Below are 17,398 nucleotides of genomic sequence, written 5' to 3'. Positions count from 1 at the left end.
TTAACTGTAAATATCTCAGTAATTGTCTTATTTTTTTGTTTTTTGTTTTGTTTTGCAAATGAATCATCACATCAATGTAATTAAGAGTACAAACTCTGGAGTTAGGTGTGATTGAAATCCTAGTTCTAGAATTGAAATGTATTTTACAATATATTAAATATGGTGATTACATTAACCAAAAATTGACCTTAGAAGAACTGAACAGGGACCCTCTCAGATGTGAATACGCTCCTGAGAAGGGAACCCAGATCAGTTCCTATACCGTCTCCATGTCTGCAACACGCATATGTGTGCAGAGTCCCCTGGGTTGCAGAGCTCATAAGTGGCCTGAAGATCAGAGGCAGTCCTTTGGAATCAGACAAATCATTTCACACACCAAGTGTCAGGTAATTATGAAAATCCAGGGAGGTTATGAATGAACTTGCTCCAGACTGACTGTAAGGATTAAGTAGCATCTGATGCTACATCTTCATCTCTCTAATGCAACTAATTGCATTCATGTTTTCTGTTTTTCAACCAGTGTAATTGTGTACCTACCATCTACCAGTACTAATCACTTGCATCATTTAAGCTTCAGAGTCAGAGCTGTAATCTGGCTTTCAAGCCTCCACCAGAATAATCTACTAGAAAACTCTATTTCTGTTAAATTTCGTTGGCATGGCAACCACCACGCAACACCATGCCTTAAATCCCACAGCAGTCTGTTAGCCAGAGTGAGTCTGCAGAGAGCAGGCCGTATACAGAAACTAAAAATAGACAATTTTACAGCAAAGTTTCCCCTCCCCCACTAGGAGGAGTGTGACTTACTTGCTCCCTTTGGTGGGGTCAAACATGAGCCAGTTGAGAGAATGGGCTAATCTTCCAGTTTACAGATTTCTCCACCCCAGTGCCTGGACTAGGAATGTGGAGACCCAAGGTCTAATACCAGCTTCACTCCCTAATTAGCTGTGTGAGATTCAATGCAAGAGGGGCAACATCTCTGGGCTTCAGTGCCATCATTTGTAAAAGGCAGGAGCTGGAATGGACTAAGGATTTTCCAGTGCCACAGTCCTAGTTGCTAGTTCAGTTAATGTGTTTGTCATTTCCTTGCTAGTGTGGATGGGGTGGCTCGCAGAGAGGACATGGCAGGCAGGCGTGGTGGTGGTGAAGTTTGTCGTTTGTCAACAAGTGATTTGGCAAAAATCATTAGGTGTGATCTCTGGTAATTATAGCTGACGTACGGAGTGCTTATCACATGCCAAGGACGGTGGTGATTTTCACATAATATGCCATTTAACCTTCCTAACAAGGCCAAGAGAGAGAGATTACTAGTATCCCTATTTCATAAATGAGTAAACTGAGTCATAAAAATAGTAGAATTAATAGATCGTTTTTACATAGGTAGTAAATTATATAGCTGAAATTTGAACCCAGGCTACCTAAATTCAGAACCTGCATGCTTGACCATTATTCCATTGTATCTCCAGTGCCAGATCATTGCCTGTTCCCCTAAGGGCCCTCAAAAACTAATTGTTGAATGTGCAGTGAATGACCACTATGCTAGAAGGTTCTCAGTGCATATTATTCACAAAGCTTCAAAGCCCTTTCCTTTCTTAGTAGTTTATAATGTGAAGAGAAACCTTTGAGATATCTGCCCTAAGTGAAATGGTTGTAGAGGAGGTAGAAAACTCGTTGCTCTGAAATAAAATATACAGTTAAAATATGAGTATTGTTAGGTAATGAGTCTGAATTATGTAATGATGTGAAAAATGAATTGTGGAACTGATGTTCTGTCAAAATAAGGCCTGTTTTCTAGGACCTAGAATACACAGGCAATTTTCTCCTACTATTTTAGGCAAAAGTTATATTTGTTTTTAGAAGCAGAGAGGAAAAATAGGGCACTTAGAACTATGGGCAAGCGAGAACTGAACTTGCAAATAACATATAGGCTAAAGAAATAAATCTGATTGGGAAGAAGGATTCCCACCACCTCCCCTGTCTCAGCCTCCCACAGCAGGTCCTAGGTTGTGCTAAGACCATAAGGTGAGTTGAAAAGATAACTTCTTTGGAACAGTATTATTATAAGGTGAAAATTAGTAGTGTTCTTCAGTCTCTACCTTCTAGTCTAACATCTCGCTAAAAATGAGTTGTTAGTGTACTTTAAACTTTTTATTGGAGACGAATATACATATACTAGTTTTTCATATCGTAAGGGAAAACCCTAATGAATTTTCACAACTAGAAGCATGCATGTGAGCAGCATCCAGATCAAGAGACAGCAATTCCCTGCCTCAGAATACTCCTTGGTATTCCTAGCAAGCACTTGTGCCCTCCTCCACTAGGGTAACCATCATCCTGACTTCTAACAGCATGGCACAGGCCTGCCTCTGTATGCTTCATGTAAACGAAATCCTATTGTATGGACCCTTTTTTAGTTTGGGTAGATACTGCCTAATAGTAGTCCAAAATGTTATACCAATTTACAAACCTAACAGTGTGTAAGAATTCCAAATGCTACATACACATCCTCTTCAACTCTTGGAATCTTCTGACTTTAATTTAGCCATTCTGGTAGCTGTGTAGTGATAATCTCACTGTGGTTTAATTTAGAAGTCCCTCCCTGATGGCTGATGAGGTTGAAGTACCTTTTCACACGGGTTTAGGATATTTGGATATCCTCTTCTGAAGTGTCTGTTCAAAAAGTTTTTTTCTGTTTTCTCTTGTGTTGTCTTCTTCTTATTGATTAGTAAAAGTTTGTACATGTTCTAGATATCACTCCTTTGTTAGATATACATATGGGGATTTTTTTCTCTGTGTTAATGCCCTTTATGTCTTTAAGAAATCTCTACCTATTGCAAGGTAATGAAGATGTCTTCCTATGTTCTCCTCTAAAAGCTGTATTGTTTTATTTTCACATTTAGCAATCCATCAGCAATCCATCTGGAATTAATTGTTAGGTAATGGTATAGGAAGGGGTACATATGTATATATGTATTATTCACATATCCAATTAATCCAGCAACATTTACTGAAAATACTATTCTTTCACCCATTGCATTGTTGTCTTTGTCATGAATCAGATGACCATTCGTTTATAGGCCTTCTAATGTAGTCACTGGTAGTTCATATAACTTTATATCAATCCCATGAGGTCCTCATTACTATAGCTTTATGATGGGTTTTGTTCTCAGGTAGAATGAATCTTCCAGCTTTGCTCTTCTTCTTCAGTTTCTTTAGATATCTTGGCCTTTCTTTTTTTTTAGTATAGTATGATAGTTAATTTTTTTTAAATTTAAAAAATTTTATTGGAGTATAATTGATTTACAATGTTGTGTTAGTTTCAGGTGTACAGCAAAGTGAATCAGTTATACATATACATATATCCACTCTTTTTTTAGATTCTTTTCCCATAGAGGCCATTAGAGTTCCATGTGCTATACAGTATGTCCTTAGTAGTTATCTATTTTATATATCCTTGGTCCTTTGCATTTCCATATGAATTTTCGAACCAGCTTTGTCAGCTTCTCCAAAAAAATCCTGCTAGGTTTTTGATTGGAATAGTGTTACTTTACAGATTAATTTGGGAAGAATTGACATCTTTATGATATTGAGCTTTCTAGATACTAAAAGTTTATTTATTTTTTTAAAATATTTATTTATTTGGCTGCACTGGGTCTTAGTTGCGGCATGCAGGCTCTTTTAGTTGTGTCATGCGGACTGTTAGTTGCAGCGTGTGGGATCAGTTCCCTGGCCAGGGATGGAACCCGGGCCCCCTGCATTGGGAGAATGGAGTCTTAGCCACTGGACCACCAGGGAAGTCCCAAAAGTTTATTTCTAAATGTATTTAGGCATGTAGTTTCTCTTAAGGATTTTTATAGTTCTCAGTGTTGGGGAAATGCAAATATTTTGTGATATTTATTTTGCGAGAATTATTTTTGTGTCGTTGATATATTGATACTATTATAAATAGTATATTTTAAAATGTAACTTTCTATTTGCATATGATATAGAAATACAAATGATTTTATTTTTTTAATTTTTTTAAATTTTTGGCTCTGTTGGGTCTTTTTTTTTTAAATTTTATTTATTTTTTTATTTTTGGTTGTGTTGGGTCTTCGTTTCTGTGCGAGGACTTTCTCTAGTTGTGGCAAGTGGGGGCCACTCTTCATCGCAGTGAGCGGGCCTCTCACTATCGCGGCCTCTCTTGTTGCGGAGCACAGGCTCCAGACGCGCAGGCTCAGTAATTGTGGCTCACGGGCCTAGTTGCTCCGCGGCATGTGGGATCTTCCCAAACCAGGGCTTGAACCCGTGTCCCCTGCATTGGCAGGCAGATTCTCAACCACTGCGCCACCAGGGAAGCCCCACAAATGATTTTTAATTAAAGACATTTTATCCAGCAACATTGCAGATTCAATTATTAGTTCACATAGTTTATAGATTCTTTTGGATTTTCTGGAATGTAATCATGCTATCTACAAATAATGACATTTTTTTCTTCCTTTCAAATCCATACATACACATTTAATATATTGCAATGGCTGGGACCTCCAGTAAAATATCAGTTATAAGTAGTAAGAGCTGGCATCTTTGTATCATTCCCAGTCTTAGAAGGAAAGTTTTCAATTTTTTACCATTGGGTATGATGTTTGCTGTTTTTTGTTTTGTTTTGTTTTCTATTATTCTTTAATTGTTTAAGAAAGTTGCCTTTTATTCCCATTTTGTGAAGGCTTTGTGTATATATATACATATATGTATATGTAATACATGAGGGAGAGATAAATTTTGTCAAATTGTTTTGCTGCATCTATCAAGATGTTCATATAATCTTTTTCCTTTTTTATGTTAATGTGGTTGGGTTAATTTTTAAATGTTAAGCAGCCAATCTTGCATTCCTAGAATAAGCTCAATTTATGTATCACTAGATTCAATTGTCTATATTTTGTTAAAGATTTTTCATCTGTGTTTATGAGAGATTGGTATGTTAATTCTCTTTCTTGTAATGTCCTTGTCAGATTTTGGAATTCTGGTTATACTGCTCTCATGAATGTTGCATTAGAAAAACAGTTGTCTTTTTGTTTTCTGGAAGAGATTGTGCAAGATTCATGTTTTATTTTTTCCCCTTAAATTTAGGGAAGAATTTACCAGTGAAACCATGTGAGCCTAGAGTTTTCTTTGGGAGAGATTTTTAAATAATAGATAAAATATGTTTAATAGATATTGAGCTATTCAGATTTTATACTTCTGACAGTTTTGGTAAGTTTTATATATATATTTAGGAATTTATCTATTTCACCCAAATTGTCAAATTTACTGGTGTTAAAGTGTTTAATTACCAAACAGTTGGCATTATTATAGTTATATTTTTGTTATTGATTTCTATCTTGATTCTATTGTGTAAAGAAAACACACTGTGATTGACTTCATTTTTTTTCAAATTTGTTGAGTCATTCTTCAAGCTTTTGGTAAAAAATCCATGTGCACTTAAAAAGGTGAATTCTGTAAATGTTTGATGCAGTGGTCTACATAAGCCAGTTAGATCAAGCTGGTCAATTGTGTATTGTTTTTACAGATTTTTTTGTTAGACTATCTTATGTGCTACTAAATGAAGTATGCTGAAGTTTTTCATTAAGAGTATGGATCTGTTCATTGCTTCTTTTCATTCTGTTCATTTGAAGCTCTGTTATGGAGTACATACAAATTTAGGATTGTAAATAGCTTCCTTCTAAATTGGCCCTTTTACAATTATGACATTTCATAATTATAATTCTTTTTACATTATGTCTGCAAGTCTGGTAATTCTTTTTGCATTAATTCTACTTTGTCTGATTTTACTATAGATATACTACCTTTGTTTTGTTTAGTGTTTGCATAGCATATTTTTTGTTGTTTTTTACTGTCAACATTCCTGTATCTTTATATTTAAAGTGTGACACTTTAAGCACAATATTGTTGTTGTTGTTTAATACAGTCTGACAACCATAAACCTTTACTTGGTGTATTTAGTTCATTTATAGTTAATATAATTACTGACATAGTTGGATTTATATATATCATGTTGCTGTTTATTTTCTATTCAGGCTGTTTTGTTACTTTTTTCTATTTTTCTTTCCTTCTTTAGGACTAATTAAACTTTTAAAATTATTATTTCATTGATCCCTTCCATTTTCTTGTAATTATCTATCATTAACTATTCATATAACAGTTCTCCTAGATATACAACCCCCATCCTTCTCTTACAATAGATTAATACAAATTGTTACTTTTACTATTACCTGTCTCTCACTTTGCATTATTGTTCTACATATTGGGCTGGCCAAAAAGTTCATTCAGTTTTTTCTGTAAGATGGCTCTAGTAGTGCTTAGTTGTCTTTAACTTCATTCAAAACAATTTTGTTAGATTGTATTGTGACAGCTGTCATATCAGCATGCATTTAAAAAAAAACTTATCAAGACAGACGAATGGATAAAGAAGATGTGGTACATATACACAATGGAATATTACTCAGCCATAAAAAGGAATGAAATTGGGTCATTTTTAGAAACGTGGATGGACCTAGAGACTCATACAAAGTGAAGTAAGAAAGAGGAAAGCAAATATCGTATATTAACGCATATATGTGGAATCTAGAAAAATGGTACAGATGAACCAGTTTGCAAGGCAGAAATAGAGACACAGATGTAGAGAACAAATGTATGGACACCAAAGGGGGAAAGTGGCAGGGGGAGGGTGGGGAATGAATTGGAAGATTGGGATTGACATGTATACACTAATATGTATAAAAAAGATAACCAATAAGAACATGCTGTATAAAAAAAAAGATTTAGCATAATATAAAAAAAATCCTAAAGTAGTTACAATTATTTGTAATGGAAAAAAAAACTTAACAAAATTGGTGAATTTTTGTTAGCCATTTTAATATCGAAGATGGACGAAAGAAAGCAACATATTCGGCATATTATGCTTTATTATTTCAAGAAAGGTAAAAACATAATTGAAATGCAAAAAGAGATTTGAGCAGTGTATGGAGAAAGTGCTGTGACTGATCAAACATGTCAAAAGTGGTTTGCGAAGTTTTGTGCTGGGGATTTCTTGCTGGACAATGCTCCACAGTCGGATAGACCAGTTGAAGTTGATAGCAATCAAATTGAGACATTAATTGTGGACAATCAATGTTATACCATGCGAGAGATAGTCAACATACTTAAAATATCCAACAAGCACTGAAAATCATTTGCACCAGCTTGGTTATGTTAATCGCTTTGATGTTTGGGTTCCACATAAGTTAAGTGAAAAAAACCTTCTTGACCGTATTTCCGCGTGCAGTAGAGACCGTATTTCTCTACTGAAACGTAACAGAAACGTTCCGTTTTTAAAACAAATTGTGACGGGCGATGAAAGGTGGGTGCTGTACAATAATGTGGAACAGAAGAAATCGTAGAGCAAACGAAATGAGCCACCACCAACCACACCAATGGTTGGTCTTCGTCCAAAGAAGGTGATGTTGTGTATATGGTGGGATTGGAAGAGAGTCCTCTATTATGAGCTCCTTTTGGAAAACCAAACGATTAATTCCAAGTACTGCCCCCAATTAGACCAACTGAAAGCAGCACTCGACGAAAAGCGTCCGAAATTAGTCAACAGAAAACACATAATCTTCCATCAGGATAACGCACGACCATGTTTCTTTGATGACCAGGCAAAAACAGTTACAACTGGGAAGTTCTGATTCATCTGCCATATTCACCAGACATTGCACCTTCGGATTTCCATTTATTTCAGCCTTTACAAAATTCTCTTAATGGAAAAAAACTTCAATTCCCTGGAAGACTGTAAAAGGCACCTGGAACGGTTCTTTGCTCAAAAGATAAAAAGTTTTGGGAAGATGGAATTATGAAGTTGCCTGAAAAATGGCAGAAGGTAGTGGAACAAAATGGTGAATACACTGTCCAGTAAAGTTCTTGGAGAAAATGAAAAATGTGTCTTTTATATTTACTTAAAAACCAAAGGAACGTTTTGGCCAACCCAATATAATGTAAACCTCATGTGACATTATGATTATTGTTTTGTACAATTAATGCTCATTTATATTTACCAATTTAGTTTCCCTTTCTGGTGCTCTTCATTTCCTCCTGCATTTTCATGTTTCTGTTTGGGATCATTTTCCCTCTGCCTGAAGACACCTTTAAATTTTACTTTTAGAGAAAACTTTCTACCAACAAATTCCCTTAATTTTGTTTGTCTGAAATGTGCTTATTTCACCATCACTGTTTTTATTTATTTATTTATTTATTTATTTATTTATTTATTTATTTATTTATTTATTTATTTATTGGCTGCCCTGTGCAGCATGTGGGATCTTACTTCCCCAACCAGGGATCGAACCCACACCGCCTGCATTGGAAGCGTGAAGTCTTAACCACTAGACCGCCAGAGAAGTCCCACCACCATTGTTAAAAGATATTTTCACTGAATATGGAATTGTAGGTTGGAAGTAATTTTATTTTAGCTCTCTGAAGATTTCATCAGTTATCTTCTAACTTTCATTGTGCAGGGGCTGCTGGAGTATACTACCAATACTCTTCTTTGAAGATGGAGGTACTTCTCTTGCCTTGAGTATTATACACTCGCAGAACATAGCTTGGTCCTTCCCCATCACCCTTGGATGAAGACAGTGCCTCACTCAAACATCTTCATGTGGAAACCATCCTGTGCTTGAGACAGGACTTCTCCCCTGGCTGATCTTTTTTTCTCAAGTATGTAAAACTGCAGGAGATTTCATCTTGCTTTTTGGAAACCTAACTCCCCAATGTCCCACTTGACTCCAGTATTCACTGTGCTTTTGAGGCCCCTCAAGTCTCCAATGTGTTACTCCAGCCCACATGACCACTAAAAGCTTACTGGTTTATCTTTTCCCTGAGCAGAGGCTCTCCTTTTGGCTAAGCCAGACCTTCATTCTGAACCCAGGATCAGCAAATGCCTCTGAGGAAAGAACAGCTGGTGACTGACAGCTCATTTGGCAATGAGTAGTAGGCCTTGTTATTGAATGAATGTTTATATCCCCCACAAAATCCATGTGTTGACACCCTAAGCTTCAGTGTTATAGTATCTGGAGATGGGGCTTTGGGGAGGTAATTAGGGTTAGATGACATAATGAGGGTGGGCCCTCATGATGAGATTAGTGCCCTTATAGGAAGAGACACCGGAGAGCTTGCTCTCTCTCTCTTCATGAGCATGCACCAAGGAAGGGCCATGGGAGCACACAGCAAGAAGGCAGCTATATGTAAGACAGGAAGAAGGACCTCCCCTGAACCTGATCATGACCTGACGAATGGCAACCTGATCTTGGACTTCCACCTTCTAAAACTGTGAGGAAATACATTTCTGTTGCTTAAGCCACCCTGTCTAAAGTATTTTGTTATGGCAGCCTGAGTAGACTAGCATAGTCTTCATTGCTTTTGTAGTTCACTGAGTTTTTAAAAATATGATTTTTTAAAAAATTTATTTGGTCTTTCCTAGTTGTTGCAGTAGGAGTGTTACCCTGACAGGACTTTCCATGTCTTACTGGGAAATGGAAGTCTGATTTATTGAAGTTTTTAAACCGTATTTTTACATTGCTCTCAGTATGTAAATTACTTCATTGGTTTCACTACACACTGACTGTTGTCCCCCAGTATCCATTCTCCCTTTCATCCATAGTCAAAGAACCCTCAACTGTTACCTGGGTACAAGCCTGCCCAGAATAAAATCTACATTCTCCAGCCTCCTTTGCAGCTAGGTGTGGATATGGTTTCCCTTGAAATGTGAGCAGAAATTATGTGGACAACTTCCTGGTCATATCGTCAAAGGGTCGGTATCTGCTCTCCCCTTCCTTTTTCCCCCTTCCCAGAGGTTGGACTATGCACATGGTGATGTACCATCTTGTGCTACATGGACAAAGGCAACTCCTTAGGAAAAAGAGTAAAAAGGGGTCCGGGGCCCCCACATTTTCAGGGAGCAGAGCCACCATACTAGCTCAGACTTTTACTTGAGAGAGAAATCTACTCTTTTTTGTGGTTTGTGCCATTAATGCTTTTTGTCCCTGTCACATGCAGCTGAATTTATATCCCAGCTAATACACTTAGAATATTTTCATTGTTCAGGGTTAGAATGTTGGTATTTGTGAATACATTAACTCATTCAACAAAGTATTTACTATATGTTGTACTATATGTTTAGAGACGAAACTAAAAGTGTTGTGTTTAATCCAAAATATCATAGGGAACAATGATGAATTTTAAACTGAGGAGAGAGGCAATGAGATCTGCATTTTATAAGGATGGATTGGAACCAATACATACCAAATAAATTGGAGAAGAGCAAAAGTTGAGTCAGGAGGAAATTAAGAGGCTATTACAGAAATCTGAAAGTTGTGATAATGGCTTGAAGTGGTGGCAGTGGAGATGAAGAAGATATGGGATTTAAATATGATTTAGGAGGTAGAATCAATAGGACGGGGGAGATTTTTTTTATGGATGTGGCAAAAGTTGAAGAGATAAGATGACTCCCAGATTTCTAAATTAGGAAAGTGGGTCAGTGTTTGTGCTGAATATGAAGATAGAAAATGCAGAAGAGTAGATTTAGAGGGAGAGATGGAGAGTTCCATGGTGTACCTTTTGAGTTGGGGGTAAGATGATGACTAACATTTTGAACAAGTTTGAGTTGTGGATATCCAGGTGAATCTATTCAATAAGTGCTTGTGGGAACCCTCTTGCACTGTTGGTGGGAATGTAAATTGATATAGCCACTATGGAGAGCAGTATGGAGGTTCCTTAAAAAACTAAAAATAGAACTGCCATACAACCCAGCAATCCCACTACTGGGCATATATCCTGAGAAAACCATAATTCAAAAAGAGTCATATACCAGTAATGTTCACAATATTACTCAGCCATAAAAAGAAATGAAATTGAGTTATGTGTAGTGAGGTGGATGGACCTAGAGACTGTCATACGGAGTGAAGTAAGTCAGAAAGAGAAAAACAAATACCATATGCTAACACATATATATATGGAATCTAAAAAAAAAAAAAAAAAAAAAAAAAAGGTTATAAAGAACCTAGGGGCAGAACAGGAATAAAGACACAGACGTAGAGAATGGACTTGAGGACATGGGGAGGGGGAAGGGTAAGCTGCGACGAAGTGAGAGAGTGGCATGGACATATATACACTACCAAATGTAAAACAGATAGCTAGTGGGAAGCAACCACAGCACAGGGAGATCAGCTTGGTGCTTTGTGACCACCTAGAGGGGTGGGATAGGGAGGGTGGGAGGGAGACGCAAGAGGGAGGAGATATGGAGACATATGTTTATGTATAGCTGATTCACTTTGTTATAAAGCAGAAACTAACACACCATTGTAAAGCAATTATACTCCAATAAATATGTTAAAAAAAAAATAAGTCCTTGTGTATGTGGGTGTGACAAGTAGAAAAGATTTTAGGAGTGGAAGCATAGGTTTCACTATTATTTTTATGCCTTTTGAAGACCATGTTTTAATTATCCTTATCTGTTTCAAATCTTTCCAAGTAGATTGAGGTAAAGACTCATTTTCTTTAAATTGGCAAGACGAAAGGACAGTAGGATGCTCTTCTTTGCAATAATATTGTGATATGTTTCTTGCTATCAGGTAGAAAATCAACAAACACTTAACTCCTGTTTCTCCTCCTACTTTACGAATACTAATTAATATTCAAATCACTAATGCATTGTGAGTAAGAGCTTCACAGAGATTATTCATATACTTCCTGGTTGCTGGGGATCCAATTTATCCACATAGTAGATTGGACACACAGGAAGTGACTAACATATATGGTGCTAAGTTGCATGATGAAATAAGCAAAGCAGGTAGAATTCTCTGAGTTGAAATCTTACAAGAGTGAGAAAAAAAATTTTTCCCTTTGGAATAGTGTTCAGATATTATCCAGGGCTTCTTTATCCAGTTTGTATCTACATATAATAATATCATATAATATATTTCAATAGTATATATCTTGGTAATAAGATATATTTCTTCTTTTTCCTCTTGTTGCCACCCTGTGGCTATTTGCAAAGACAGATTCTGTGATATCATTCATGCATTCAAGCAAAGTTCTACCCCATATGATCCTTGTTTGCTTGGTCCTAGATATGGAAACTGAGTGTTTTGAACACATGATACTCTTTCTGACCTCAAGAACATCCTAGAAGTCTTCCCTTAACCACACCCAAATGTCCTAGATCTAGACTGAGTCCTCACCCTTAGATTAGGAAAACTTTCCCCCTACTTTGCTATCTGTATTAGTTCACCTGAATTATTTTTTTCATTACAGAATCCTATGATTCCTTCTTAGAATCGAGCAAAATCTGTAATATCTATTTTATTTTTTCTTTTTTAAATTGAAATATTGTTGACATACAATATTATGTTAGTTTCAGGTGTACTACATAATGATTTGACATTTGCATACATTATGAATAGATCACCATAATAAGCCTAGTAACCATCTGCCCCCATACAAAGTTATTACAATATTATTGGCCATATTCCTTATGCTGTGTATTACATTCCCATGACTTATTTATTATATAACTGGAGGTTTATACCTCTTAACCCCCTTCACCTATTTCACTGACTTCACAACCCCACCCCCTTCTGGCAAACCCCATTTGTTCTCTGTATCTTTGAGTCTGTTTTCATTTTGTTTTATTTATTTGTTTTGTTTTTTAGACTCCACATGTAAGTAAGATCATGTGGTATTTCATCTTTCTCTGTCTGACTTATTTCACTAAGCATAATATCTTCTCGATCCATCCATGTTGTTGCAAATGGAAAGATTTAATTTTTTTATGGCTGAGTAATCTGTCATTATAACATGTATACCACATCTCCTTTATCCATTCATCTATTGATGGACACAGGTTGCTTCCATATCTTGGCTATTGTAAATAATGCTACAATGAACATTGGAGTGCATATATCTTTCAAGTTAATATTTTTGTTTTCTTTCAGTAAATACCCACAGGTGAAATTGCTGGATCATATGTTAGTTCTATTTTCAGTTTTTTGACAAACCTCTATACTGTCTTCCATAGTGGCTGCACCAATTTAAATCTCCATCAACAGTACACTAAAGTTCCCTTTTTTCCACATTCTCACCAATATTTGTTCTTTCTTTCTTTCTTTCTTTCTTTCTTTCTTTCTTTTTTTAACAATAGCCATTCTGACAAGTGTGAGGTGGTATCTCCTTGCGGTCTTTATTTGCATTTTCCTGATGATTAGTGACATTGAGCATCTTTTCATGTATCTTCCTTGGAAAAATATCTATTCAAGTCCTCTGCCAATTTTTTAATCAGGTTGTTTATTTTCTTAATGTTGAGTTGTATGAGTTCTTTGTATATTTTGGATATTAACCCCTTATCGGATATATCATTTGCAAATATCTTCTGCTATTTAGTAGACTGCCTTTTTGTTTTGTTGATAGTTTCTTTCACTGTGCAGAAGCCTTTTAGTTTGATGTAGTTCCATTTGTTTATTTTTGCTTTTGTTTCCTAGGCCTAAAGAGACATATCCAAAAAATTATTGTAAGAACAGTGTCAAAGAACATACTGCCTCTGTTTTCTTCTAAAAGTTTTATGGTTTAATGTCTTACATTTAAGCCTTTAATCCATTTTGAGTTTATTTTTGTATATGGTGTGAAAAAGTATTCCAGTTTGATACCTCTGCATGTAACTGTCCCATTTTCCCAATTCCATTTATTGAAGAGGTTTTCTTTTCCCCATTGTATATTTTTATCTCCTTTGTCATAGATTAACTGATCACATAAGTGCGAGTATGTTTTGGGGCTCTCTATTCTGTTCCATTGACCTATGTGTCTGTTTTTGTGGCAGTACAATACTGTTTTGATTATTGTACCTTTGTAGTATAGTTTGAAATCAGGGAGCATGATACTTCCAACTTTGTTCTTTCTTGGGATTGTTTTGGCTATTCAGGGTCTTTTGTGTTTCCGCACAAATTTTAGAATTATTTGTTCTAGTTCTGTGAAAAATGCCATTGGTATTTTTATAGAAATTATATTGAATATGTAGATTGCCTTGGGTAGTATGGTAATTTTAACATTAATTCTTCCAATCCATGAGCACGGTATATCTTTCCATTTGTCTGTGTCATCTTCAATTTATTTCATCAATGTCTTATGGTTTTCTGAGTACAAATGTTTTACCTCCTTGGTTGGGTTATTTCCTAGGTATTTTATTCTTTTTGATACACTTGTAAATGAGATTGTTTACTTAATTTCTCTTTCTGATAGTTTGTTATTGATGTATAGAAACAGAACAGATTTCTGTATATTAATTTTGTATCCTGCAACTTTACTGAATTCATTTATTAGTTCTAATACTTTTTGGTGGCACCTTTAGGATTTTCTATATATAGTATTATGTTATCTGCAAACTGTGACAGTTTTACTTCTTCCTTTCCAGTTAGGATGTCTTTTATTTCTTTTTCTTGTTGATTGCTATGGCTAGGACTTCCAATACTATGTTGAGTAAAAGTGGCAAGAGCATGCATTCTTGTCTTGTTCCTGATCTTTGAGGAAATGCTGTCAGCTTTTCATCATAGAGTATGATCTTGGCTGTTGGTTTGTCATATATGACTTTTATTATGTTGAGTTGTTTCTCTCTATACCCACTTTCTGGGGAGTTTTTATCATAAGTGGGTTTTGAATTTTGGCAAAAGCTTTTTCTGCATCTATTGAGATGAACATTCTTTAATTCGTTAATGTGATATATCACATTGATTTGCAGATATGAACCATCCTTGTATCCCTGGATTAAATCCCACTTAATCATGTTGAATTCGGTTTGCTAATATTTTGGTGAGGAGTTTTGCATCTATGTTCATCAGTGATATTGGCCTATAATTTTCTTTTTTGTTGGGGGGAGTTTGTCTGGTTTAGTATCAGGGTGATGCTGGCCTCATAGAATGAGTTCAGAAGCGTTTTTCCTCTTCAATTTTTTTGGACTAATTTGAGAAGGATAGGTGTTAACTCTTCTTTAAATGTTTGGTAGAATTCATCTGTGAAGCCATCTGATCCTGGAATTTCATTTGTTGGGAGTTTTTAAATTACTGATTCAATTTCACTCCTAGTAATCAATCTGTTCATATTTTCTATTTCTTCCTCATTCAGTCTTGAGAGAGTGCATATTTCTAAAGATGTATCCCTTTCTTCTATATTGTCCATTTTATTGGCATATAAGTGCTCATAGTAAACTCTTATGAGTCTTTGTATTTCTGTGGTGTCAGTTGTAACTTCTCTTTCATTTCTAATTTCATTTATTTGGGCCCTCTCTCTTTTTTTCTTGATGAGCCTGACTAAAGGTTTATCGATTTTTTTTAAATCTTTTCAGAGAACCAACTCTTAGTTTCATTGATTTTTCTTATTGCTTATATAGTCTCTATTTCATTTATTTCTGCTCTGATCTTTATTATAGTCTTTCTTCTACTAACTTTGAGTTTTGTTTGTTCTTCTTTTTCTAGTTCCTTTAGGTGTGAGTTTAGATTGTTTATTTGAAATTTTTCTTGTTTCCTGAGGTAGGCTTGTGTTGCTATAAACTTCCCTCTTATAACCACTTTTGCTGCATTTTGTAGATTTTGGGTTGTTGTGTTTTCATTTTCATTTGTCTGCAGGTATTTTTTTGTTTCCCCTTTGATTTCTTCACTAACTATTGGTTGTTTAATAGGATATTGTTTAGCCTCCACGTGTTTGTGGTTTTTGAAGTTTATTTCTATTCTCATAGCTTTGTGGTTTATATTAAGTCTGTCTGGTATAATGTGTCATTTAAGGCCAGTGTTTCTTTCTTGATTTTCTGTCTGGATGTCCTGTCCATTGATGTCAGTGGGGTGTTAAAGTCTCCAACTATGATTGTGTTACTGTCAATTTCTCCCTTTATGTTTATTTGCTTTATGTATTTTGGTGCTCCTATGGTGGGTGCATATATATTTATAATTGTTGTATCTTCTTGTTGGATTGATCCCTTTACCATTATGTAATGCCCTTCTTTGTCTCTTGTTACAGTCATTGTTTTAAAGGCTATTTTTTCTGATATAAGTATTGCTACCCCAGCTTTCTTTTTGCTTCTGTTTTCATGGAATACCTTTTCCATCCCCTCCATTTCAGTTTGTGTGTGTCTTTAGCTCTGAAGTGAGTTTCTTGTAGACAGGGTATATATAGGTCTTTTTAAAAAATCCATTCATCCACCTATGTCTTTTAATTAGAGCATTTAGTCCATTTACATTTAAAGTAATTATTGACAGATATGTACTTATTGCTATTTTATTCATCGGTTTCTTGTTGTTTTTGTAGTGCTTTTTTCCCCTTTCTTTTGCTTTCTTCCCTTGTGATTTAATGACTGTTTTTAGTGTTATGTTTAAATTTCTCTTTTATTTTTTCTATTTTGTGTCTGTATCTATTATAGATTTTTGGTTTGTGGTTACCACGAGGTTCATTTATAACAACCTATATAAATACATGCTTATTTTAAGTTGATGATCTCTTAAGTTCAAATGCATTCTAACGATCCTGCATTTTTAGCCCCCCCCAAATGTTTACTGTTTCTGACATCATAATTTACATATTTTTGTTTTGTATATCCTGTAACAGTCTATTGTGGATATAGATGATTTGACTACTTTTGCCTTTTAGCCTTCCCACTAACTTTATAATTGGTTGATCTACTACCTTTACTGTATATTTGCCTTTACCAATGAGATTCTTCCTTTTGTAATTTTCATATTTCTAGTTGTGGTCTTTTCTTTTCCACTTATAGAAGTCCTTTTAACATTTCTTGTAAACCTGTTTTAGTGGTCCTGGTCTCTTTTAGCTTTTAATTGTCTGTAAAACTCCTTATCTCGCCTTCAAATCTGAATGCTAGCCTTGCCAGGTAGAGTATTCTTGGTTGTAGTTTTTTCTTTTCAGCACTTTGAATATATCTTGCCATTCCCCCCTGGCCTGCAGGATTTCTACTGAAAAGTCAGCTGAAAATCTTATGGGAGTTTCCTTCTATTTAACTAGTTGCTTTCCTCTTGCTGCTTTTAAGATTAGCTCTTTATCTTTAATTTTTGTCATTTTAATTACAGTGTGTCTTGGTATGGACCTCTTTAAGTTCATCTTGTTTGAGACTCTGCACTCCCTGGACCTGGATGTCCGTATCCATTTCCCGGTTAGGGAAGTTTTTGGCTATTATTTCATCAAAAAAGTTCTCTGCCCCTTTCTCTCTCTATTCTCCTTCTGGGACCCCTATGATGTGAATGTTAGCATGCCTGTTGTTGTCCCAGAGCGCTCTTAATTTGTCATTTTAATGTAGTTCAGTTTTACAATGCTTCCCTTATAATTAGTGCTTTTT

At 35.5% G+C, this 17,398-nt stretch overlaps 1 long non-coding RNA gene across 1 annotated transcript in view; it reads left to right on the top strand.

Annotated features, from left to right (window-relative positions):
- LOC132350306 (uncharacterized) overlaps nucleotides 1-17,398 on the top strand; it is a 107,443-nt gene that overhangs the window by 81,276 nt on the left and 8,769 nt on the right. The window contains exon 6 of the long non-coding RNA XR_009497886.1: nucleotides 8,532-8,733. This is a non-coding gene — a long non-coding RNA (uncharacterized LOC132350306). The remainder of the gene's footprint in view (nucleotides 1-8,531; nucleotides 8,734-17,398) is intronic.

Source organism: Balaenoptera ricei, chromosome 16 (genome assembly GCF_028023285.1).
Source record: "Balaenoptera ricei isolate mBalRic1 chromosome 16, mBalRic1.hap2, whole genome shotgun sequence".
Taxonomy (NCBI): Eukaryota; Metazoa; Chordata; class Mammalia; order Artiodactyla; family Balaenopteridae; genus Balaenoptera; species Balaenoptera ricei.
This window is presented reverse-complemented; position numbering and strand designations above follow the sequence as displayed.